The sequence below is a fragment of the Mytilus trossulus genome, chromosome 9, assembly GCF_036588685.1.
Source record: "Mytilus trossulus isolate FHL-02 chromosome 9, PNRI_Mtr1.1.1.hap1, whole genome shotgun sequence".
NCBI lineage: Eukaryota > Metazoa > Mollusca > Bivalvia > Mytilida > Mytilidae > Mytilus > Mytilus trossulus.
The window spans coordinates 49,834,245-49,844,990 of record NC_086381.1 but is presented as its reverse complement, the minus strand read 5'-3'; the positions used below and the strand labels follow the sequence as shown (position 1 = coordinate 49,844,990).

The following is a 10,746-nucleotide window of genomic DNA, read 5'->3' as shown; positions in this document are numbered from 1 at the left end:
GTATCAACTTTTGTCGTGAGTTGACAACAAATACTCCCCCCTTTTTTCTAATTTTATCTAAAGTGTCCTCAAGTCTTGACTGTAACGTGTTAGATATGCGCAATTATTCAAATATATAAGTGACAAATAATATAGTACAAATTGTAAATCTTGTTTTCTTTAGCATTTAAAAAAAAAACAATATTAACAATTTCGTGATGATAACAAATAGCATAAAGATTTGAGTTACTTCCCCTTGAAAAGCTTGTTTTAGGGAAAAAATTCTGTTTAGTTTTACACAGACAGATTATAGAATGTTTGTATTTTTAATAAAATGAATGTATAATTTTATATGAATTTATTGCTTTAAAAGTATTTATTTAGATATTTTAAATTAAAGTTTGTTTTTTTAAATTTTAATCTGTACCGTACTTAATAGAAAAAATGAGTTTAACCGGGTATTTTGTAACCCATTTGTTCGTTAGCTTTGCGCAGTGGCAGTACCATAGTCGATGAGGTTTATCCGAGACGTGGTTATTGCTAGTTGAAAACTATACCCAATACCCCGCGCTGATGCCTGAAATACGGCAGCAGTCGCAATTTCTGAACGCCTCTACGGAGGCAAAATTAAATCAATGTAAAGGAAGTGTGAAGTAAGCGGCATGGCGATAAATTTTCAAAATGTAATTAATTGTGAAATGGTCATATACAACAATACGCCAATGTCAGGAAAATATAAACTTTTTTGTATGAGGCTGCGAAACTGGGAAACAAGCCCTTCCCCAGTTTTTCACCGCTTTCTTTTCATATATGTTATGATGGTATGATATTAAACCCCTAACGGGAAGGATTGTGCCTGATATTCATATGATAAAATTATAATCTTCCAATCAGTTTAATTGAAGTCTGGCGCTGGCATGTCAGTTAACTGCTAGTAGTCTGTTGTTATTTATGTAAAATTGTCATTTGGTTTATTTTCTTTGGTTACATCTTCTGACATCAGACTCGGACTTCTCTTGAATTGAATTTTAAATGTACTTATTGTAATGCGTTTAATTTTCTACATTGGCTTGAGGTATAGGGGGAGGGTTGAGATCTCATAAACATGTTAACCCCGCCGCATGTTTGCGCCTGTCCCAAGTCAGGAGCCTCTGGTCTTTTTTAGTCTTGTATTATTTTAATTTTAGTTTCTTGTGTACAATTTCGAAATTAGAATGGCGTTCATTATCACTGAACTAGTATATATATATTTGTTTAGGGGCCAGCTGAAGGACGCCTCCGGGTGCGGGAATTTCTCGTTACATTAAAAGACCTGTTGGTGACCTTCTGCTGTTGTTTTTTCTATGGTCGGGTTGTTGTCTCTTTGATACATTCCCCATTTCCATTCTCAATTTTAAGTTCATGTTTTTATGACATTGACCTAATTTTGTTTTTATACTGAAACTTAAATTAATTCAGTGATAGCTTTTTAAATCTTAACACAAATGTCAAACTTATTTTCATCCCTTAATGGACCTCTGATTGTGGAAAAAGAGTTCCTTGGCGAAACTGACTTAATACAACATATATAGCTACAATGTACGTTACTATATTTAGAAAATAAACACAACTAGTTGCAGTATAAAGTGTTGTATTTGTGTTTCAATTTTGCTTATGCAGAGGCAGATTTAGGTGGCAGGAGGCCTGCCCCCTTTTTCTGGAATAAATGGGGGGATTCACTGAAGCATGACCGGAGCGGGCCCCCTCTTAGGCAGTCAGTTGGCCCCGAAAAAATTCTTGATTCGCCACTGTTAATATGTGCTTTGTTTATAAAGTGTCTACATGCCATTTTTGTTTTCTTTGTTGAAACAGTTATTTGGTTTTATAGGGATAAAAATAAGAACACAATGTTGACGGCTGTATCCAATTGTTGACATTTTTACATGATTCGTTTTGCTCACACATTACTGTTATTATAATGCAATGTTTTGCCCATGTCGTACAACCTATGACGAAACAAGTTTAAATCCAACATTTTCAACATAAGGAATTGCTGACTTAACAACTTATTGCCTTTGTTATAGAAACAGTCTTGTTATATTTTTTTTTTAGTTTTTATTGTGGTGTGTTGTTTTTGTTGTTGCTTGTGGTGTATTCAAGACAATGCTTAATTTCCATGTCTGTCAGATTCATGCATGTACATGAAGAGCAGTAAAATTAGATGACGATAGCTGAATACTCTGACAGATACATTAAAGCAGTTTTTTTAATGTATAGAAAACTGTTGTCCAGTAAGGCACGTATACATTGTTTTAACGCCACGGTCTGATTAAGGTGGTATACTAACACTTTCACTAAAATTAATTTGGCTCGTTTAATTTTCATAAAATTTGGTCAAAGTATTTACTTTGACACTTTAACAAAAATATAAAAATTTTAAAAAAGTTCAACCAACCGTTTTGTCAGAAAAAATACGCTGGTTATATAGCAATTTGACAAACACCAATGTTGATCATTGAGAAGCTTAATATTCCTTTTACAACACAACGTAATTAAAATGTTAAGCCGACTTTACAGAGTTATATCCCTGTAGTGTTAGGTACCACCTTAAAATACGCACTGTACTTTACTGCTGTTCACAGTAACTTTAGCCACTGATTTCAATGACTACAATGCAGACGTCTTTAACAGTGAACTGGTGAACTACCAACTGTGGTCAAGACCATGACTGCATCTCGCTCCCCTAGGCATATACACATAGAAATATTTAATTCTTAAACTACCTTACACTGTTTTAACATTACAAAATAGATATAGTTTATAGAATGAAAACAGCAACCCGACATAAAGGCAGAAAAAAAGTCAAGGTAACACATGAGTCTTTAACACAGTAAGAAAATGTCATATCCAGAGCCGGGGTTAAAGCGGACCCTACACAGTAATGTACTTAATATACTAATTAAGCGAAATGGCTGTAACACTAAACTCGAAAACATATGCAAATGACACAAATAAAAAAAAAACCACATATATGATACTATCATACTACCAAAGGCTGTTATGTTCCAGTTTGGATGCAATATAATTCTTTATACTGGAATTATCATCAGCGTTTGCAATACACAAAATAATGAAAATGTTTGTATGAATTGGATGTTAGCGCTATTGAATACTATTTAAGACTGTTTTATATAAAGCTTATAGTGATTGTATTTAACGGAGCGCTTTTCTGTTGTACCTTCTTCAAGGAGGCAAGATTATTTAATTTAAAGCCTGCTTAGACTTATATATACACTCCTGGAAACGCACCAACAATTTGGTTGTTCAAGCCTACTCTATTTGTAATATACAGAAGCCATTTAATACACATATAAAACATAACAAAATGAGATTCCATAATGCTTTTTAATTTTGAAGATTGTTTAACTAGAACATAGATCATATTCAAAACAGTGTGGTCCTGGCCATTGATTGACGACCTAAATTATCCCATTGACTGTGACAGATTAGGTGAACGTTTGTCGGTTACATTCACTACTCACTATGTACTTGTTAAGGACACAGAATCTGTGGGGCCACCAAAGGTTCTAAACACCTAAATAAAGCAATTCGAAAAACGAATCCGGAATAATACGATGTGTTGATTTATATCAATACTACAAATCAAAACATAAAGGTTATTCCTGAATAATTTTTCGAATTATTTTATTATTAAAGGCGTTAAAAACCTTTGGTGACCGCACAGTTTAAATTCTATAAAAAATAAGAAGTGAGCAATGGTCGTTACAGACAAACGTTCACCTAATCTGTCCCAGTCAATGGGATAATTTAGGTCGTCAATCAATGGCTAGGACCACACTGTTTTGAATATGATTCTATTTTTCACTTCAATGACGTTTTCAACCAAACTGGGGACGTCAGTTGCATTTGTAAGACAATATTTGACTTTCGATACAATTCTGGTTTTGGTTAAGAATCACATGTAATTCTTGTATGTTTTCTTTTTATTTTACATACATACTAAAAACAACATATTTGTAATGATTTTATTACTGAACTTTTTCGTTTGAATTGTTTTACATTGTCACAATCTAATTAAAATTTTGATCTCTGAATCAGAGATTAATATTTTTATTAGATTGACATTGTCATTTCGGGGCCTTTTATAGCTGACCGTGCGATATGGGCTTCGCTCATTGTTGAAGGCCGGACGGTGACCTCTAGTTGTTATTTTCTGTGTCATTTTGGTCTCTTGTGGAGAGTTGTCTCATTGGCAATCATATCACATCTTCTTTTTTTATAAATAGCCCCTGCAGCAATGACAAGTAGGCCTGAACAAAGTTTAAGTGACATCTTGTAAGCGAAACAAATAAAGGTGAAGCTGACCATACCTCTTTCCACAACAGACCTTTATCAAATCAGTTAATAACGGATTCAAATCTTGATAGTTATGTAAAAGGGCATAGGAAAAAGGCTTGAGTTTTATCTTATTGATGTGAAATTAAATAAACCTAAATTTAACAAATTCAGAAACAAGTCAGTGGTAATTTATTAAAATAATCACAAATAATTTTCCTTTTAAATAAAGTGACCAAAGGGAGATAAGTCTATCTTTATCAGGCAAACCATTTACGTTAACAGAGCTGCTTTGATCAATTAGATGATTGTGTTTATTAATAGTTCATCGTGCATGTCTGTAACCAGTTTTGTATGTTCAATTATTTTTATTTTCCACAGATATTTTCTTCATACTTTTGCATCCCGTTATTCTCTATTCTTTCTTTTTTTACTATTTTTTCTCTATTCATTATATTGTTTCCCTATTATTCTTTTTTCTTTTAAAATAAATTAAAATGTTTTTTTATAGGTAGTGAAAACTGTATAAAAATACTGTTATAAATATAACAACGATATGCATTCGTTATGTATTTTAATTTTCATCTGCTGTACATCAGACATATTAAAAACAAATTAGAAATGAATGAATTTTCGAGCATCACCACTATACATGTATAACAAATGTTCGCCTCAAACAGAGAAACCGACCGTGCAAGGGCTATAAAGTCAGTCAAGGTCGTTAAAAACTCCAATCTTCATCAAACACAGAAAAAAAGTTGATGACGCCCATTCTGTTAAAACCTGAACATTTTATTACTTCGTGAGACCTAGGCCGGGTAAAATCGAAACATACCGCCTGCGTCAGAAAAAGTCCAAACTAATTATGTGTTATTAAAACCAAATCAAAGTTCGTACATATTCTACGTTAAAAAGTTTGATAACGAACCCTTACTTTCCCCCCCACATTTTTAGAATGTCTTTCATAAACATTTAAACAAAAAGAGGTAGAGATAGATGTAGTTATCAGGAAAAAAAATCTTTCGTTTTGTTTTCAGCAGGAGCCTACAGATAAGGTATAATAGGTAACAGGTGAATCTACTATTGGTATCGGTATCGGATCCCACCCGGAACTTCTTAATTATTGGCAATATTAATTATGTGGAAAACAAAAGGGCCTGGAGTGGTGTAATTTTTAATCACCAGCATTGTACTATATTAGTTATATATAAAGTTGATTTCTTTGATTCATCGTTTTCACGTGATGACGGCTGACAAATTGGACCTCGTAATTTTAGGATTATAAATGTGTTACAGATTAAATTTAAATTTAGCTTTTATAATCGAATTATATATAGAGGTATTAAGATTAGAACATGGAATTAATGATTACACGTGATCGTTTTTGTACTATTCCTTTTATCCGTCTATTCTTACTAAATACGAACAACTTTACAGAACATAAGTTGGATTTCTGCTTAATATTGTGTGATATGAAAATTTGATTGTGAAATAAGTAAAGTCAAGTTTACTTGATGTAAGGATTAATTTTAAAACACATGCACTTAATTTATGTCTTTTGAATGGCAAAATCGATCAGTGAAATCGAACATTTTATGTAAACTATAATTGATACGAAACCCTTTTCTTGTCATATAAAAAATGCACAAATTTTGTATGATTGCCAATGAGACAATCATGTTATTATAATTATCATTTAGTTGCATGTCTTTGTCGTTAAATCTCCGAATCCTGGGTTTGTACATTGAATGATCGAAATGAAAAAAAACCCACTATCACAGCAAATTCCGAAATATATTGGTTATCATTTGATGATATTTGAAAACTTAAAAGTTTGAGTCAAGTTTTCATTGAAAGGATGTATGTTGTTCACATGTATCTCTTTGTTGTTGTTGTTGTTGGGAGAAGCAGTCATATCTGTAAAATACATAAAAAAAATCAAGTCAAAGTATGACGGCAAATTAATTGTTCCTTAAAATTTTACGAAATTGTATTCCACATAACTATAAATTGAAGAGGAAACACATTTTCATACCCGGCACACAATATTTACGAGAGACAACCTTTCAGCTAAATTGTGTACTGACTTACACCGTGTATCATCAGTACACCGGATATAGGTACTAACCAACCGTGCATGATCGATTTTGACCTTACACGGTAACGAAAATCTTTGTTTTGCTTTATCAATACTCAATGCAGATTTCTCAACATATGAAATTCCTGCTCCCAAATAATCGTCGCATCAATTTTTTCCTATTTATAAAACAACTTTGATATTCTAATAAGAACAATTAACTTGTACATGCGCAAATAGTTGTGAATGTCAACACCAACTTTCAATTTAGATACAGTTGTTGAGACATTTACATGTTTTATCTGAAAGAAACCTAACACAGGGCAAAAGTAATAGCTACCAATCATAAACCTACCTGTGGTTACTCATTCCTTGAAACTTTTTGGGTAATAAACGAGTATGAAAATAAAGTTTTTAGGTACGGTGTACAACAACTTAACTATGCACCGTGCATACAGATTTATGTGGTCAGCTAAACACCGTACACAGCGCTTCTTTAGAGATAAAATATCGAAAAATAACATTTGTATTAAAGATTTCAATGCCAATTATTGAAACAGCTAAACTTATTACACGCACACATTGACCTTCTATCAGAAAAGGAGTTGCAATGAATAAAGAATTATATCGGATGAGACGAGGACCTACTTCTTTTTTACAAGTATTTGCACATGCTTTTAGTAATCCCTCTTGTTTTGGGAAAATAATAAGACATCTCTTATCATCAACCTACGACCCAATCAATTCTTAAAACAGCAATTATGCTTAGATTGAAGTACACATTGATTTTATGTGAACAAAACACAAATTTTTCGTTACTGTGTAAAAAGATCAAAATCGCTCACGCCCGCTTGGTTAGTACCTATATCCGCTGTACGATGATACACGGTGACTTATGTATGTTTAAAATTTATGTAAAAATTGATTGATACATGTACCACCACAAAACAGCTACCAAGTTAGTACCCTGAGTACACGCGTACGAAAACCATGTAGAAATATTTGGTTTTTAACCAATACGGTTCAGAAAAGTATTTCAGATGTATGCATTTTATGGTGATAAGTTGTAGCAGTTTATGAAAAGTGTTCATTAAAGTTTGATTCCTAACAGAGCTATGGCATGTTGTTTGTGAATAATGCACACAATATTATACAGAGAGCATCAGGTGCGGATCCAGGATTTTCGAAAAAGGGCAGGTGACGTTATTTCATAAAATAGTCTATGATTTATGCCCCCCCCCCCCCACCCCGGCCTTAAAAAAACAGATTTATTTTCCAATGAAGAAAGGGTGTTTACGACCTCCACCCACTGAATCCGAAACTGAGCATAAATATTCCTCTTTATAACTTTATTCTAACATCATTTCAAATAAAATTCTGACAGATTACTCTTAGACTACTTTAATGTACTATAAAGACGCCCACATTCACATTTCTTAAATTTAAACACAAAAAGTTCCTTTGAAATGATTTATAATAGTTTAAGTAAATAATCTTTTAAACTGGATTATTTTTCATTGCACAGAAAGACGAATCGAGTTTAACATTTTGATATTCAAGCCACGAAAATGCAAATGCATAAAACAGATGTCAAAGTAGGTTACCAGTACATCAGATTATGAGATATTTTAATTTAAGTTTAAAGTCAAAGTTAAATTAAACCTACAATATCTATTTCTAACAGTACTGTGGATATTTTTACCACGGCATTTAACACTTAACTTCACATAGTTAACCGTAATTCTTACTTATTTGTAAAGGGTTATAACTGGAGGATCTAAAGAACCTGTGTCGCTCACATTGGTAGAAGTGCATATTCATTAAGATACTCTCAAAAATTAGGGAGCAACCATGTAACTTCAAAAGGGTGGTTGGGTATTGTTGATTTTTTTGTCCGAGTCAAAAACATTTTTTTGGGGAAAAAACGTACGCTCCTCTCCCTTGAATTTATTTGTGTGTCTGCTATTTACTTTATTTACTTTCCGTTTCTTTTCAATTTGTTCAGTCAATACGAGTTGAAAGTGTACACAAATGGTCATTGGAAGAACGAGCCGCAGGCCAATAATAGGCAATAATTTAAACAGACCAATTTGTACAGGCTGAGCGAAACATATGCCATTTTTTAAGACAACGGATCATGCTGATATGATAAGTGTTTTTTCATGCAATGAATTTTCACCAGATGCAGTAGATGAAGGTTTTAAATGACAATGTTCCAATAACCTTTTCATTGCTAACCTGGGGCTTTGTGACCACATTTATCATGAATTTTTGGTCTATAATAATATGATATTCAGTCAGTTTACTGTTGAATAATGGAACAAAAAGGTATGGATTTCTTTTAAACATTGATTTCAAATCATTATTCTAGCCTACACATTGCGTTATACTGAAATATATGTGTTCGAATCCCGGCGAGGGAAGAACCAAGAATTTGCGAAAGCAAATTTACAGATCTAACATTGTTGGGTTGATGTTTAGACGGGTTGTATATACATTATGTACATAGCCATGTATCACCATCATTGATGGCGATCCGATGGATACATCTGTTGTAGGGTTGTCACTGACTCAGACGTACTTATGAATATAATTATTTTCTGTGACTGTATCTTACATTAATTTGTAGGATCCTTTACTATAGATAATTTAGCTGATCTGTAACAATAACATCTTCATGCCTTATATATCATGTACTGTAGTACGCCGCTAGATTAAAACTGACGTGGAAAGGTAACACATGCCCACCGAAAGCTCTTTTTTTGAGAGCCCAGGTGGTCGTGTGGTCTAGCGGGACGGCTGCAGTGCAGGCGATTTGGTGTCACGATATCACAGTAGCATGGGTTCGAATCCCGGCGAGGGAAGAACCAAGAATTTGCGAAAGCAAATTTACAGATCTAACATTGTTGGGTTGATGTTTAGACGGGTTGTATATACATTATGTACATAGCCATGTATCACCATCATTGATGGCGATCCGATGGATACATCTGTTGTAGAGTTGTCACTGACTCAGACGTACTTATGAATATAATTATTTTCTGTGACTGTATCTTACATTAATTTGTAGGATCCTTTACTATAGATAATTTAGCTGATCTGTAACAATAACATCTTCATGCCTTATATATCATGTACTGTATTACGCCGCTAGATTAAAACTGACGTGGAAAGGTAACACATGCCCACCGAAAGCTCTTTTTTTGAGAGCCCAGGTGGTCGTGTGGTCTAGCGGGACGGCTGCAGTGCAGGCGATTTGGTGTCACGATATCACAGTAGCATGGGTTCGAATCCCGGCGAGGGAAGAACCAAGAATTTGCGAAAGCAAATTTACAGATCTAACATTGTTGGGTTGATGTTTAGACGGGTTGTATATACATTATGTACATAGCCATGTATCACCATCATTGATGGCGATCCGATGGATACATCTGTTGTAGGGTTGTCACTGACTCAGACGTACTTATGAATATAATTATTTTCTGTGACTGTATCTTACATTAATTTGTAGGATCCTTTACTATAGATAATTTAGCTGATCTGTAACAATAACATCTTCATGCCTTATATATCATGTACTGTAGTACGCCGCTAGATTAAAACTGACGTGGAAAGGTAACACATGCCCACCGAAAGCTCTTTTTTTGAGAGCCCAGGTGGTCGTGTGGTCTAGCGGGACGGCTGCAGTGCAGGCGATTTGGTGTCACGATATCACAGTAGCATGGGTTCGAATCCCGGCGAGGGAAGAACCAAAAATTTTTATATATACAACGTGTCTAAACATCAACCCAACAATGTTAGATCTGTAAATTTGCTTTCGCAAATTTTTGGTTCTTCCCTCGCCGGGATTCGAACCCATGCTACTGTGATATCGTGACACCAAATCGCCTGCACTGTAGCCGTCCCGCTAGACCACACGACCACCTGGGCTCTCAAAAAAAGAGCTTTCGGTATATACATATATATAAACGAGTCTAAATTGAAAACTACGTTCAATCCTATGATTGCGTTGGATAAAAACCGCAATTTTTATACGTGTGCATGTAAAACAAATTTCGTTGTAGAAGGGCTTTAAAACAGCACAAACAACATTTTTTTAAAGACCAAAAAAGTGAAAAAGTATATTTAAACAAAACGCATTTGACTAACAGGTCGAACAACTGATGTTCTTTAAACCTGCTGACTGCCATATATATATACAACTCGTCTAAACATCAACCCAACAATGTTAGATCTGTAAATTTGCTTTCGCAAATTTTTGGTTCTTCCCTCGCCGGGATTCGAACCCATGCTACTGTGATATCGTGACACCAAATCGCCTGCACTGCAGCCGTCCCGCTAGACCACACGACCAC

At 34.2% G+C, this 10,746-nt stretch overlaps 1 non-coding gene across 1 annotated transcript; it reads left to right on the top strand.

The window, feature by feature from the left end:
- Positions 1–462: 462 nt before the first annotated feature.
- Positions 463–601, top strand: LOC134685835 (U4 spliceosomal RNA). The gene has a single exon (XR_010101451.1). It is a non-coding gene; the product is annotated as a U4 spliceosomal RNA (small nuclear RNA).
- Positions 602–10,746: the final 10,145 nt, after the last annotated feature.